Genomic DNA, 15,290 nt, shown 5'->3' on the forward strand with positions numbered 1-15,290 from the left:
TTTGTTTCTGTAAAGTTGGTAGTAACATCCTCTCTTTTATTTCTGATTTTATTAGTGTTCTCTCTCTGCTTCCCCCTCTCCCTAATCTGTCCAGTTAAAGGTTTGCCATTATTTTCGGCCTTCAGAGAACCAACTTTTTGTTTCACCCCAGGGCACCCTGGAAGGAGGAGCTCTGTGCTGAGCTCAGAGCCCTGGGCTGGCAGTGAGGGACTCTGGAGCACAGGCCGAACCAGGCCCAGGCCAGGGGAGATTCAGGGGTCACCTAACCTCTCTGCCCTCGCCCTCCCTAAGCTCAGACACAGAGGTCTGGGGCAGCTCATGACTGCCTCCAGGCACTTGGACTGGGCAGGTGGAGCTGGATAACCCAGGCCTGGCTCTTTCCCAGACACGTGGGGGCCTGTCATCTCCCCTCAATCAACACCAGTCAGTGTGCCAGCCTGATGGAAGGCTGGGCCCCAGCATCCACTCAGTAGACCCCCTGGGCCATGACAGTGCCACAGGTACCATTTCACACCCAGGATGGGTCTCTGGACTGACCTTACTGGCCCATCTCAAAGGGGCCAGAGGTTTTCTGCTGCAGGCAGATGGAGCACCCCCCCAACCCCTCGGGGAGGTCTGCCTGCCCAGCCCTAACAAATAGGTGGGGTCACCGTGGACAGAGCACTTGGTGACCGTGGTGGCACAGACGCCCAGAGCAGGATGTCCACCCCGGTGCCCCACCCCATTCCTGCCCTCCAGATTCGAAAGGTCACAACATGCAGAGAGGAGATGAGCAAAGGCAAGCCTGCCTCTGACACAGCCCCACACCCCACACACAGCAGGCGAGGACAGGAGTGCTCCCCTCTGCCCAGCTTAGTCTCAGTCCTCAGCCCTGGAGCTTGCTCCTCCCTGGCTAGGCCCACTTTCCTCATCTGGAAAAAATGGGGTGGGCCCTGGTTCTAGGGTCCCTTCCTTCCAGAACGCTCTGCTTTTGTGAGCTGCTCTGTGTGTTCCCATGGGGGTGGGGCATCTGCAAGTCCAGCGTGCACAGGGCTTCTGCAGAGCATGGGAGTGGGGGTGGCATGATGGTCCTCTGAGGATGGGGGGTACCTGGGGCCAGGGGAGGAAAGTGAGAAAAAGGAAGGGTGGGTAGCATGGGGGAAAGGCAGGGAAAGGGAGGGCTGAGGCTAAGCTGCCCCACTCCTGGAGCCCTGGTCTCTGCCCCCAGCGTTGCTCCCGGCTCACCTTGGGGCTATGGGTATCCAGAGTCCTTGAACAGCCCTCAGGATCCTACCTCCTTGTCTAGGATCCTTACAAGTGTCCCTCCAGGGCTGCAGCTCCCAAGAAAAAACCTGGGAGGGGGAGGAGAAGCGGGAGGAAGCAGAAAGAGAGGCTCTTCCTTCCCATCTGCCAGCTCCACCATCAGCCTCCACGGCCTGACCCCACACTGCCACCAGACCTGGCACCCTGGAAGCTGGAGGGCTGCTTGTGGAGTGGTGTGTGGCTTTTATACGCCCTGCCCCCAGCCTGGCCCAGCCCAGCCCTGTGAAGAGGGGTCTCTAGCGCTTGACAATGTCAATTCAGGCTGGCTGAGCCTGTCCCTGGCCAACCACCCCCCTGTCTCCTGACCTTGAAGGGCAGCCCTCAGAGGCCCCAGGATGACATCGGAGAGGGCATGGGATGTGTTCGGATGGTTGAGGGCCACTCAGCAAAGGGCTCTGGGCTCAACTTGGCCTTGGAGCCCGTCTACCCTCTCAACAGGCCTTTCCTCAAGCACAGCTCCCCGCTTTCCCCTCCATACACACACACTTACTAAGCAGGAGTTCTGATTTGCCCTCAGCCAGGGCTGGAACTTCCCCACACACATGCATCAGCTGGTCCCGTAACATCAGTGGGCATGGGCATATACCAGAACATGCGGCACATCTCATGAAAGTGTGACTCCTTTATGTTATTCACCACATACTTTTCACGTACACTATAGGCAGGTCTCCACATGGCACCTTGTGTGTATTTTCATCTTTATTTTGTACTTGAGGAAACTGAAGCTTAGAGACATGAATGTGAATGGCAAAGCTGGGCTATGACTCCCAAGGCCACGCAAACTTGATTCCAGGCTCAGAGCCAGAGGGAGATGGGGAGCGTATGGTTTGCTGGAGCTGTCTGTGAACTCCTCTGCTCCCTCCGTATGAGATTTCCTCATCCTGTGGTGTAGATTGGCAGAGGGCTCCAGGTTGGGGCTGCAGGACTGTACCCTTCCTCTGTTCTTCTCCTTTGGCTCTTACACTCTGGGGATGAAAGCAGGATAGAAAAGGTGGAATGGGAAACAAATCATGGAAGAAAGCTGCAAACAGTCCAAAAGGCAGCATTCCTCCATGGGTAAGCAAAATGGAATGATCTGATTGTTACACAAGGTGGCCTGTAGTGTAAAATAATTTACTGCAATGTCAAATGCCTTTTTGAAAAGTTCCAGATGAGGAATAAAAACAAAACAGGCTCAAATGGATTCAAAATTCCAAAAAGTTAGAAAGTGGAAGGCTCCATGAAGTGATTCTCTTTCGTTTTCTCCTTCTACCAAGAGCTTTCCATCAATCTTCCCTGCAAATCAATGCTGTGCAACGAGAAAGGATACTTTTAAAGGTGCTTCTTATAGTATAGAGGGGTTCTCCTGTTTTATTTTGAAGAAGAAATGTCTGGGAGACCAGAATGGAATGATAGAATGAGCTGTGTCTTTAATCCATAAGGAAGCCTTAATTTGAGCTCTAGCTCTGACACTAACCTGCTCTGTTAGCCAGGCCAGTTCCCTCTGGGTCATCATTCTCTTATCTGTGAAATGGGAGTGACAGGGGGAGATGTTAGGCTAAGTAATCCTAAAAGTCTGTTCTGGTTCTGTAGGTGATGCTCAGCCTGTCTCTTTTATCAAGAGTATAGTTTACTTGTTACAAAATGGAAGCATTGGGTTACATTACTTTGAAGGCCCCTACCAGTTCTTTCATTTGCGGCCTGAGATGAGGAGACATTCCTGGCTCACCTGTCTCCTTCACCAGCTCCCTACATGAGGCACCATGCTGAATAATTGGTCCTTGAAGCTGAGGGAGAACTCCAGAAGAATGGGGTGTGGGTGTGTCCAGGCCAGAAAGGGAGGAAGAATTATGGCATAGTGTGGGAACTGCAGAATGGAGAGGAAGACAGATGGGTTCAAAATCTAGCTCCACCACTTCCCAGCTGTTGTGATTTTAAGCAAGTCACATAACCTTTCTTAGCCTTGCTTTACTTATGGTCAAAACATGCCTTGGGGGATGTTGGAGAGTTCAAGTGAGAGTGAAAGGGCTTAAGAAAGTGTTCATTGCTCTACAAATATCCCGTATGGTCAAGTATGATATTCAGCAGCCACACTCTGGTAGGGGCCCATTCTGATTGGTCAGAGCTTGTGCCACAGCTGTGAAATATTTCAAGTACCACTTTCCGGTGGTACTATTATTATTATTACCATTATTATTATTATTACCCAGGGTTTCTAGAAGGCCACCCTCTTAGAAAAACTTGGAAGACCCTCCTTCCCAAGACCTTGGGAGTCAAGCTTGAGCTATTCCTCCCTCCTTTCCAGAAGGGCTTGCTCAGAAACAGGCAAAGAGCAATTGCCGAGCATGTGTGCTCCTTCAAGCTCTGTGGTTGTCAGGCAGTCCCTAACAGAGCTAGGTTGGAGGATGGCAAACCACAGTCTTAAGTGAGATATGAACACTCTGAACAAAAAAGTTGAAAAGACATCTAAAATTGTGATGAAGACAAGCTCTGGGATGGTTTTCCATGAGGTTTTGACGAATGGGAGAAGCCCCACTTGTTTGTACTTGAGCAAATGCCATGCTCCTTCCATAGAGAGCTAAACAGCCATGCTCTTTAAACTTTCATGTGCATGGGAAGAACCCGGGGAATCCTGTAAAAATGCAAGTTCTGATTCAAAGGTCTGGGTTGGGGCCTGAGATTCCACACTTATAACAAGCCCCTAGCATATTGAGGAACAAGTGGCTAGGTTACCTCATTGGGACCATGTACCCTGAGATGATTACTTCTTTCTGGAACAAATAATTGAGTGCTAACCTTTGTTTCTCTTCTTCAACTCAAAGGCAGAGCCTAGTAGTGAGGAGAAAGGGGAAGGACAAAGGAGTGGTTACAGAGCTGCAATATGAATGGAGTGAAGTCCTATCTATAAGGGCCTCTCCTATCCATGGCATCTTCCCCTTTCCTGATTTTCTTTTCTTTTCTTTTTTTTTTTTTTGAGATGGAGCCTCATTCTTGTCGCCCATGCTGAAGTGCAGTGGCACGATCTTGGCTCACTGCAACCTCCGCCTCCCAGGTTCAAGCTATTCCCCTGCCTCAGCCTCCTGAGTAGCTGGGATTACAGGCACCCGCCACCACGCCCAGCTAATTTTTGTACTTTTAGTAGAGATGGGGCTTTGCCATGTTGGCCAGGCTGGTCTCGAACTCCTGACCTCAGGTAATCTGCCCTTTCCTGATCTTTGAGGGTTCCAGCCAGCACGAAGTGAAGCAAGGCACTCAGAGAAATGGGCTGTTTACCATTTCCCTACCAGCTGACTTGGTCAGTTCATTCATTTCCTTATTCATTCACTAATCCATTTAACCATCCACCCCCCTGTATGGCAGATGCACCTGAGAGTAATAACTTAAGCGTACCCTGAGAATGACCTGAGAATGGTCTAAGAAGAATGTGTGCTCAGAGTTCCAAGCTAAGGAATCCAGGAGTGGCCAACCCGGAGATTCATTCCTTATCTATGAGGAACATCTGAACCCCTGGCCCAATTCTTGGAACACAGGACATGCAAGGAACCAAGGCCCTTTGTTTTGGGTTAGATGGAGGTTGCTAGGAGGAGAGTGCTAAGTAAAAATGTTGTATAAACTACATGCTTTTTACAAATGGTATTGGTTTTCCTGTCGAGCCCATCCCTCCTGGACCACCCTGTATGTAAATCTCCAATAAACCCTATGTCTTGTTTACTGGATCCAGCTCTCTTCTGTGGCCTCTCAGACACAGTGCCATCCCTATTGGAATCAATAGGGGTCTGACATGACACCCAGTCAGTAAAAAGTTACTAAGTATACTCTATTTCAAGCCTTGTGATGAGCACATTCATTCAGAAATGAATCAGATACAGCCTCATCCCTCAAGAAGCTCACAGACTAACAAATAAATTGCAATTCAGTATGATACATTTTATAATAGAATATTAACAAGATGAAACAGATTCATGAAGAAGGGGGATGTTTACCATTTCTGGGTATAGGATGATGGTTAGAAAGGCTTCATAGGGTAGGAGGTGATACTTAAGATGGGACTTGATGTAATAGTATTTGTCATGCAGATACAGTGGAAATACATTCCAGGCAGAGAGAGGCACCAGCATGCACAAAGGCATTTACTAGTGTGTTAGGCAACCATAAATAGGTGGAATATGGTATGTGTTAGTTTGGATGCTTTCAACCGCAAGTGAGTGGATATCCAACTAAAAGTATTATGAACACATGAACACATTGGCTTATCTCACATGATAAGTAGTCCAAAGGTAGGTGGTTCCCAGGCAGGTTCAGTGGCTCAATGATGATGTCATCAAGGATTCAGAGGCTTTCTTATCCTTCCATTCAATCATCATTGATTTGTCAATGACATCTCTCTCTCTTTTTTAAATTAAACAAAAGTTTTTAGAGATAGGGCCTTGCTCCATCACCCAGACTGGAATGCAGTGGCATGATCTTTGATCTCTCTTTTTGATTGCAAGACGGTTATTGTGTTGCATGCAGGCTCAACCACATACAGTGAAGAATGAGAGGACCCCTTCATTCCATGTGTGTTCTTATAGCAGGCAGGAAAACCTTTCCCGGAAGCTCCCCATCAGACATTCCTTTCCCATGCCCTAAATGCAAGAAAGGCTAGAAAGGTGAGTTTATGGCATTTTTAGTCTTTATAGTGGGGAGCTGTGCCACAAGGAAGCGATGGCAGGACAAAAGTCTGAAGAAGTCAGGTCCTGAAGACCCTGTTTGCCTGGCTAAGAATTTTGCATTTTCTTATGCAGGCTATTGGAGAGAAATTGGATCACAGGAGTAATACATTCAAATCTGCATTTTGGAAAGATCATATTGCTAGGTATATACATATGCGTGAAAATATATAGAAAAGGCCTGGAATGATCAATGTCAAATGATGATTATCTCTGAGGAGGGGAGTGGGCTTGGCAGAGGTGAAGGGGGACGTGCACTTCTTACTCTTTAGCAATTATTCCCAATGGGGGGAGATTTTGCCACCCATGGGATATTTTCTTATGTCTGTAGATGTTTCTTAGTTATCACAGCTGGGAGAGTGCTGCTGGCATCTAGTGGGCAGAGGCCAGGGATGTTGCTAAACATCCTACAAGACACTGGACAGCCCTCACAACAAAGAATTATCCAGTCCCAAATGTCAATAGTGCTGAGGACGAAAACCCCAGTCTAAAGAAGTCTATAGACTTCTTTATTATTAATATTGTTTGCTACAAAAAGCTACTCATGTAGTATTTATGTTTTTAAAATGTTTAAAAGCACAATTTCCTTACCCACAATTTGTAAGCAATGTTGGAAAGCAGATTGGAGGGGTAGAGAGTGGAGGCTGGAGGCAGGGAGAAGAGTTAGGAGGCTGTTGCAATATTTAACTGAACGGCTTATTTTCTTTATGCTGCCAGATGAAGTCCCTCTCCTCCCAAGGGCCTCTCTCTGTGTGAGATGGCAGTAAGCCCCTCTCCCCACTAGTGGCTCGACCTAGTGCAGCTTGGCCTTCTTCTCTGAGGACCTCAGGTGGACCCAAGGAACCCATCCCATCCCAACACTGTGGCAATATATGCTCACCTTTGACGCCCAAATGACTAGACCTTCCAGACAATTAGGCCCCACTGGAGTGCATAATTCCAAATTAGAGGATTCTAGGAGGAAATAATGCATTTCCATGGTGTTTTTCAATTAAAAAAAATTAGAGGCTTTGACTTGTTTAATCCTCAGGATTAAGAACAGCTGAAGACCAGCGAGAACAGTACTGAATTGTACCCAGGTGTTTGTATATTTAAAACTCATGTGTGAGTTTCATTTGATTTAAATGTTTAACTTAGTAGAAGCTGATGTTAAAGCCAAGCTGCTCTCATAGAGTTCCAGTCTTCTGAAAAAGGTATAAATGGGTTGAAAAGCACAATGCTCTCCTTGTCTCAGTTCACCTCTCCCACAGCCAGCTTAGCTACTGGGACTATGATAAATCCCCCCTCCATTTGCATAGCACTCACAGAGCCTCAGTTGCTCTGACATCCTTTTTATCATTTCATCATAAAAATAACCACTTAGGAGGTGCACAGGACAGAGACTTTTATCCAGATTTTTCAGAATAGGAGACCTGGAGTGATGCAGCCTGGAGTGATGCAGAGATTTGCCCAAGATTTCCCAGCTATAAGGGGCTGGGCTAGGACTATGAGGTATGCCTACTGCCTCTCAGCCTAGTCTTCCTTCCCTTCTGATATAAGGGTCTGATTTTCTACATATTTACCTTTTTTTTTTTAATATATATATAGCTTGTCTTCCCCACTGGAATGTAAGCTTCAGGAGGGCAGAGACTGTGTTGGTCTCATTTACTATTGTGTCCTCAGTGAGTGGAACAGTGTCTGGCATATAATGATAAATATTTGTTTAATGAATAAATGAAATGTATACATGCGAGAATTGAACTCCACAAAGAAGTGCTTTGTCCCAAATCCCATGGCTAGGTGCTGCTTCAGACAAGACTGGACCCTATGTCCTTCTTCCTCCTAATTGCCAGGACAGTGCTTTCCCTGCTCGCATGGGGTCAGGACTTAGCTCTAAAACTACTCTCTGTCGATTTGGGGGCCAGGACACTAGAAGAGGGGCAAGAGGCTTGGTGGTCAGGTCCCAGTGCCAACAAGCTGATGGCAATTATTGCAGTCTTGAGAAAGGCCACTGTGCCTTTGATAGAGGAAAGCTCTGGTTTTGGCCACAAGCTGAGCCCCTAGGCCTGGCTCAGCCCCTTGGGGCCTAGCCCCAAGGCCACTCAGTAGTCTGGGGAACTGAGGTCATCCACATGGAAAGTGTTTAGAGTGGTGTCTGGCACATAGTAAGTGCTCAATGCATGTTAGCCGTGGTTGTGGTTATTTTGTTAGAATTCATCATTATACTTTCTTCTTATTGTTCTGTTGTTATTTATTTTATTTTCACCATCTCATCATTGCTCTTATTACTCTTAGTTTGCTTTTTTCTCCTTCCACATATTCCATGCATTTTTCTTCCTCCAGCTCTATGGATTGATGGTATATAGAGAAATGGAAGCATATCAGCCCAGCAGTGGCTGCTTGTTCCAGGTCTTATGGTTCACCAAGTCACCAAGAAGGCCACAACTTCACAGCTCAGGGCTTGCTTTTGCTGAGGCTGGGCCTCTTGGGAAGCCTTCTTGCCACTATAGCATGGTCTGAGTCGAGCTGTACAAGCTGCGTTGTGTCAAATACAGGGGGGCAGGCACTTTTGGACTGGCCTTTGCCCTGTGGGATGTCTACTATCTAACCTTGCCTGGTGCCCAGTTGCTGCTCATCTCCTTCCCCCATAGCTGAGACCTTCTGACCCCACCTTCAGGCCCAGCTCCATCTCTGGCCTCCATGATGACACTTGGGCAGCCCTGGGCCCACCTGCTGGCCTCCACATCAGACTCTTGCCGTGGTTTGGCCCTGGCCCTATGCCCATGTTCTAGTCACTGGGCTTTGACTGGAAATAAAGACCAAGTCCCCACCTTGCCCACGCCAGCTCTGATCCCTGGGTTCCATCCTTGGTAAAGTGATAGCTGAGCTCTGGTTTGCTATTGCTGATCCCCTCACAGACTTAAATCTGGCCCCTTTTCCCCCAGCAAGGTCTTGCTGCCACCCGCCCCCACCCCCCTGCCCACCCCAACTGTCCCCTAGAGTATTTGGCGTCACCCATCCCTGGACTCCTCGTCAGTTGCTGTGTCCTCCCCAAGACATTGTGTGAGACTGAAGACTTCTGCTGTTCCCTTGGGCATCCCCACTTCTGGCTATTGCCTCAGCTCTCTAGAGAGCCTGTTCTGTCTGTTCTGTCTCTTCTGCCTGCCTGACTGCAAGTATAGCAAAGCCTGCCCAGGTCCTTCCATCTCTCAGGGCATCTGGGCTTGCTTCAGCAAACTGTGGCCATGATAACCCATAATAGGAAATCTGACTACCCACCAAGCCTAGCAGGGGCTTCCAGCATTAGCTGACACTAACTTGGGCTCTCCCTGAGCTCTGTTAGGCCTTGAGACATGCCATTGGGCCATCCAGGGGCCCTAAGTGGAGGCCCAGAGTGTCACTGACCCAGACCTTGCTCCAAGCCAGTCTGTTTCTTTCTCCCACCCCGTTTCTCGGTCCCCCTCTCCCAATATTTGACTCCTCCCTTCCCCCCCACCCCCAACCCTGCTCTCTCAGCCCTGCCAGGTTCTGGCTGACCTGTTAGAGCCAAGGCGACAGCCCTGATACCAGAGCATTTGGTGCCACCACCTTGTGCATAAATTGCTGGGCTGATGATAACCTACAATCCTACTGACAGATGCTTATGGGATTCAGCCTCCAGTTGCCACCACTTCCTGTGAGGCCCAGCAGGATTGGCCTGTTGGCAAGTGGGCCTCTTGGAGAGGTAAAGTGGGTTGGCCCAGGGTGGAGGCTGCCAGCTCTGGCTAGGAAACATAGCAGAGCCTGGTCCTTGGGGATCTCATATCCCCTGCCCTGACTCTAATTCTCAGTACACCAAGCTGGTTGGAGTAGAAGCCACTGGAGCTAGGAGGTGCTGAGTTGACCTACTTATGGGCAGTAGCCACTGTGGCGGGAGGCAGGGGCCTTGTGTTCCTGAGCTGGGAAGTCGATATTTCGCACCTCAGGCCCTGCTGAGTGGAAGACCAGACTTTCCAACAGCAGGAATTTCACTTCTCCAAGGGGTATCTCATGTCTTTTCTAGAGATCATGCTTAGGCCTGCCTCAGTGTCAGGCCGTTGGCCTTGATGGTCCTGTGACACACCAAACACCAGTCTCCATCCCATCCCAAGAAACTCCTACAAGGCAAGGGACATTTTACGCACACACAAAAATGATCAGCTGCCTCCTATCTGCCAGAACTCCCTGTAGTATGGGCATTTGACATGGAGCCTTCTGGAAGCTGGGAGAGGAATGGAAGGGGAGTTCCAAAGTCTTTTATAGAAATGGTTGGGCCTCACTGGTGAGGAAAGCTGAGGGAAGGAAGGGACTCAGCGACTTAATAGTATAAAGGTATAGCCTACCTCTCTGGTATAATCACTCTTGAACCAGTCACAAAGAATACTGAAGCTAGAAGGATACTTAGAGCCACATAGCCCATTGGTTTTCAAACTTAGATGTTCATCAGAATCACCAGAGAACCAGATTCTTCTCCCTAAGGTTCAGATTCAGGAAATTTGGGGAAGAGCCTGGGGATCTACACTTTGGAATATAGTTGTGCACTGGGTTTAGGAACCATTGGTCTAGTCCAGTGCTCTCACATTACAGATAGGGAAAACTGAGGCTTAGAGAGGCAAGTTTGCAAGATCATCCGGCAATGACCTAACCTGATGTTGAGGGTCCTGTGTGATCTGATTCTAATCTGCCCTTTCTCATTCTAGTTTCCCATTTATGCATTCTTGGGGTTGCTGTATAAAATATAGGACACCAGTTAAAGGTGAGTTTCAGACACACTTGTATTAAAATTTATCTGAAGTCCAACTTTAACTGGGCACCTTGTACTGTTATTTGCTCCGTATTGCGATTCTATGAACCCTATACTAGAGACATCTTGAATGAACTTCTTCATATGTAATTTCTGAATTCCTACTTTTAGACCTTTGCTTATGCTGTTTCTTCTGTCGAGAATACTCATCCCATCACTTCCCCAAAACCTGCTCATCAACACGAATGCCACCTCTTCCCTCAAGCTTTCTTATTCCTTGAGTTGACCTTCATCTAGCCTCCAATAACACTTTCTCTGACTCTCTGCTTCCACCCCCTCATGCTGTATTTTGGATCAAGGCTCTTTGTCTGGTTGGCTTAACTCTCCTGTAGAGCATGAGTCAGCCCTTTGCCAGGGTGGGGGTCATATCTGAACAGATGGCAAAGTGTAAAAGAATGGGTTCTGGAGTTGGATGGCTTTTGCTTGAACCCCAGCTCTGTCACCTACCAGCTGTGTGACCTTGAGCAAGATTTCTTACCTCTCTGGGACTCAGTTTTCTCATCCATGAAATGAAAATTATAAGAATAATTTCTTCATAATGTTACTGTGAAAACTAAATGAGAGTGCTTAGAATGGAAAGAGGAAACAAAAAATGCCCAATAAATCTTAGCAATTGTTATAAATCATCATCATCATCATCATCATCATCATCATCTCTGTATCCTCAGCGCCAAGCACAGAGTGGTAATCAGTAAGGTCTACTGAATGAACACATAGGTGAAAATAAAAGGCCTGGATATAAGATCCTGTGACCTATTAGCAGAAGGCGCTAGATGCTAATGTGTATAGCTCTGCATTGAAAATACACATGCCTTGGAAAATCATGTTCCCTCAGAAGAAAGTTTCTGCCCTTGAGGAGCTGTGTAAAATACCACATTTCTCTCTAGGAGAATAAGCTGTTGTTTGGAGATTGTTACACAAATGTTTGTCTCGTAGGAGCACTTCTATGCTTTTATTCTCTAAGGTAATGATTGGAAATGGAAATCAAGACTTGTGCCTTTCACAAGTCCCTGCCTTCCTGTGGAATGCTAGAAACTTTATTTTCTTTCCACCAAGCTTAGCTCTTTCCCTCTGTTATAGTGGAATGCATTAATTGAAAGATTGGCATATGCTCAGAAACCAGGAAAAAAATGATGAAATACAAACACCAAGTTCTGTCCAAGTTTACTTTTCTGATTCTTCACTATTACTCCTGTAACGGTTAATTTTAGGTGTCAACTTGACTGGATTATGGAACACCTAGAAACCTAGTAAAGCATTATTTTTGGATGTTTCTGGAGGAGATCAGGGTGTGAGTCTGAGTGGACTAGGTGGGGAAGATCCACTCTCAATATGAGCGGGCACCAGCCAGTCTGCTGGAGGCCTGCAGAGAGCAAAAACAGAAAAGGCAAATATGTTGATTTACCCGCTGGAGCTAGGATACAGTCTTCCTCTTCTGTCCTTGGACATCAGAATTCCAGGTTCTCCAGCCTTTGAACTCTAGACTTACACCAGTGCTTCCTCCACAACACCAGGGTTCTCAGGCCCTTCAACCTCAGACTGAGAGTTACACCTCAGCTTCCCTTGTTCTAAGGCCTTCAGATTTGGACTGAGCCATGCATGTTACCAGCATTCTAGGGTCTCCAGCTTGCAGACCTTGCAGACAGCCTGTTGTGGGACTTCTCAGCCTCCATAATTGCATGAGCCAATTCTCCTGATAAATCCCTTCATATATATATATATATGGAGAGAGAGAGAGAGAGAGAGCTTAAATGAGCATAAAATAAACAGGTAGAGATTGAAATAAAAGGAGATGAGAGAGGTACTTTTCTAGTGCAATGAGATGTATTATTCTCATCTGAAATCACTTATGATTTTTATTGGAACAAGGCACCCAGCAAATTGCCTGGCAGAGAGTAGATGTCAAATAAATATTTGTCGAATTGATGAATGGATATCATTGAATGAAAAGTAGAATGTAAATAGATAAATAAATCATTTTTAACAAAATAAATGAGGAAGAATTCTTCTAATATTTTCCTGCCTACCATGTCCCTGTCTCAATGTGGAAAAGTGACTGATTTGGCCCTGCCATGGGAACCCTGCCTGAACTGTGGTGTAAGTAAATACCATTTATAGTCACCTCTCTTAGACTCTTGAAGCTATTAGGAACCCAAGTGGTTAGCTAAGCCAATCTTTTTCTAGTATGCATCTAGTGACAGGAAACTCACTACCTCATTGGCATCCATGCTATGATTCTTGGATGCTCTAAAAATATCTGACTGCTGCATCAATTACAGGTCTAGTGCTAGGACGCAAGCCTCTCTATCATCCAGACTCAGGTACTCTCCAGTGTATCACAGCTGCCGCCCTTAGAATATATAGCTGTATTTTATTCAAAGGCGGTGGGAAAATAACTTTCCTAGGAAGCAGGAAACCTGGATCCAACTCTGAGCTCTGCCACTGCCTTGCTGTGTGAATTTGGGTATTCTCCTTCCTTATTTGGGCCTCAGTTTCCTTTTTTTGCACAATGAGGGGGGTTTCAAACAGGATGCTCTGCAAGACTCTTCCAGCTCAGATGTTCCAGGACTCTCTAATGAGGTCTAATTAAGATCTTCTAATGCAGTGGTTCTCAAATTGTGGTACAAGAATCCCTGGAATGCCTGGGCAACATAGTGAGACCCCCATCTCTAAATATATTTATATATAATAGAATATATTCTATATACTATATAGTATATAGAATATATTTTATTATATATAGTATATAGAATATATTTTATTGTATATAGTATATAGAATATATTTTATTGTATATAGTATATAGAATATATTTTATTGTATATAGTATATAGAATATATTTTATTGTATATAGTATATAGAATATATTTTATTGTATATAGTATATAGAATATATTTTATTGTATATAGTATATAGAATATATATTAAATTATTAAATTACATACAGTATATATTAAATATATATATATATATATATATTAGTCAAGTGTAGTGGCGTGCACCTGTAGTCCCAGTTACTTAACAGGCTGAGGCAAAAGAGTTCGAGGCTACAATAAGCTATGATCGTGCCACTGCACTCCAGCTTGGGTGACAGAGTGAGACCCTGTCTCAAAAGAAAAAAAGAAAGAAAGAAAAGAATCCCTGAAGGTCCCTGAGAATCTTTCCAAAGGTCAAGGTCAAGGAGGTCTTTTCAAACTAACATATCTGCAGGAGGCAGAATTTTCTTTACATACTTCAATACATAACAGAAGCAGCTAGCTTCTGAATCCAGCCAAACATCAAAGAGAATAACAACAAATGTAAAATCTACCCACTCTTCTCGGTAAATTTATTTTTGTTTTGTAAAATATTGTTATACTTCATAAAATATTAAAAATATATTCTAGAATATATTATTTATATTAACATATTTAATCTTTAAGCATGACTTTGACAACGAACGAATCAATCAAGCAATATTCCTTAAATGTTTCCATCTTAATTTCTAATATAGTTAACATGGATAGATGTAACCCACGTAAATAAAAACTCCATCAAATCCTTCATAACTTTTAATGGTGTACCGCGGTCCCGTTTAGTAGGTCTGACTTCCTTTCTCATTCCATATAGTTTTCTCTCTGGTCCCCCAATGGTCACAGATGTGCTCTGCTCAATATCTGGCACAGGAATGGACACAGTGTCTCTGGGAGAGAGGCCATTCTTCCTTCCTCATGGGCCTCAGCCATAACGGGCCTGTCTTCTCCTTCACCTGGGTTCCTTGGCAAAGACCAGTGACTTGGGCCTTAAACAAGACACCCTCTTGTGGGCAGTGCCAGTTCCCAGGTGGAGAAATCAAGCAGCTGATCAGGCGAGGCTTGATGTGCTAGCCTCCCTGCTTGCCTGTGCACAGTTGCCCAGCCCCTCTGGGTTCCAGCTTCCCTGAATGATACACTCTCCATATCCGCCACCCAAAGAAAGCAGATTTCATTACTGCTATGCCAGTTGTGTCAGGCCTTGAGTGTGAGGCAAGGGAGAACCTGCCTGATTCAGATCCCCCATGGGGTATATGGGGAAGAGGGATATGAGGAGGGAGGACTTGTGTTAACTGAGAGAACCCACTTCACATCAGGTCCTGCATGTTCCTTCTTTCTTTTTTTTTTTTGTTTCTTTTTTCTTTTTTTTTTTTTAGACATTTGAGACGGAGTTTTGCTCTTGTCGTCCAGGCTGTAGTGCAATGGCGTGATCTCGGCTCACTGCAACCTCCGCCTCCTGGGTTCAAGCGATTCTCCTGCCTCAGCCTCCTGAGTAGCTGGGATTACAGGCATCCACCACCATGCCCAGCTAATTTTTTGTATTTTTAGTAGAGACAGGGTTTCACCATATTAATCAGGCTGGTCTCGAACTCCTGACCTCAGGTGATCTGCCCATCTCGGCCTCCCAAAGTGCTGGGATTATAGGCGTGAGCCACCGCACCAGGCCTGTTCCTTCTTTCTTAATGACAAACCTGGGAGGTGAGTA

The sequence above is a fragment of the Pan troglodytes genome, chromosome X (genome assembly GCF_028858775.2).
Source record: "Pan troglodytes isolate AG18354 chromosome X, NHGRI_mPanTro3-v2.0_pri, whole genome shotgun sequence".
Taxonomy (NCBI): domain Eukaryota; kingdom Metazoa; phylum Chordata; class Mammalia; order Primates; family Hominidae; genus Pan; species Pan troglodytes.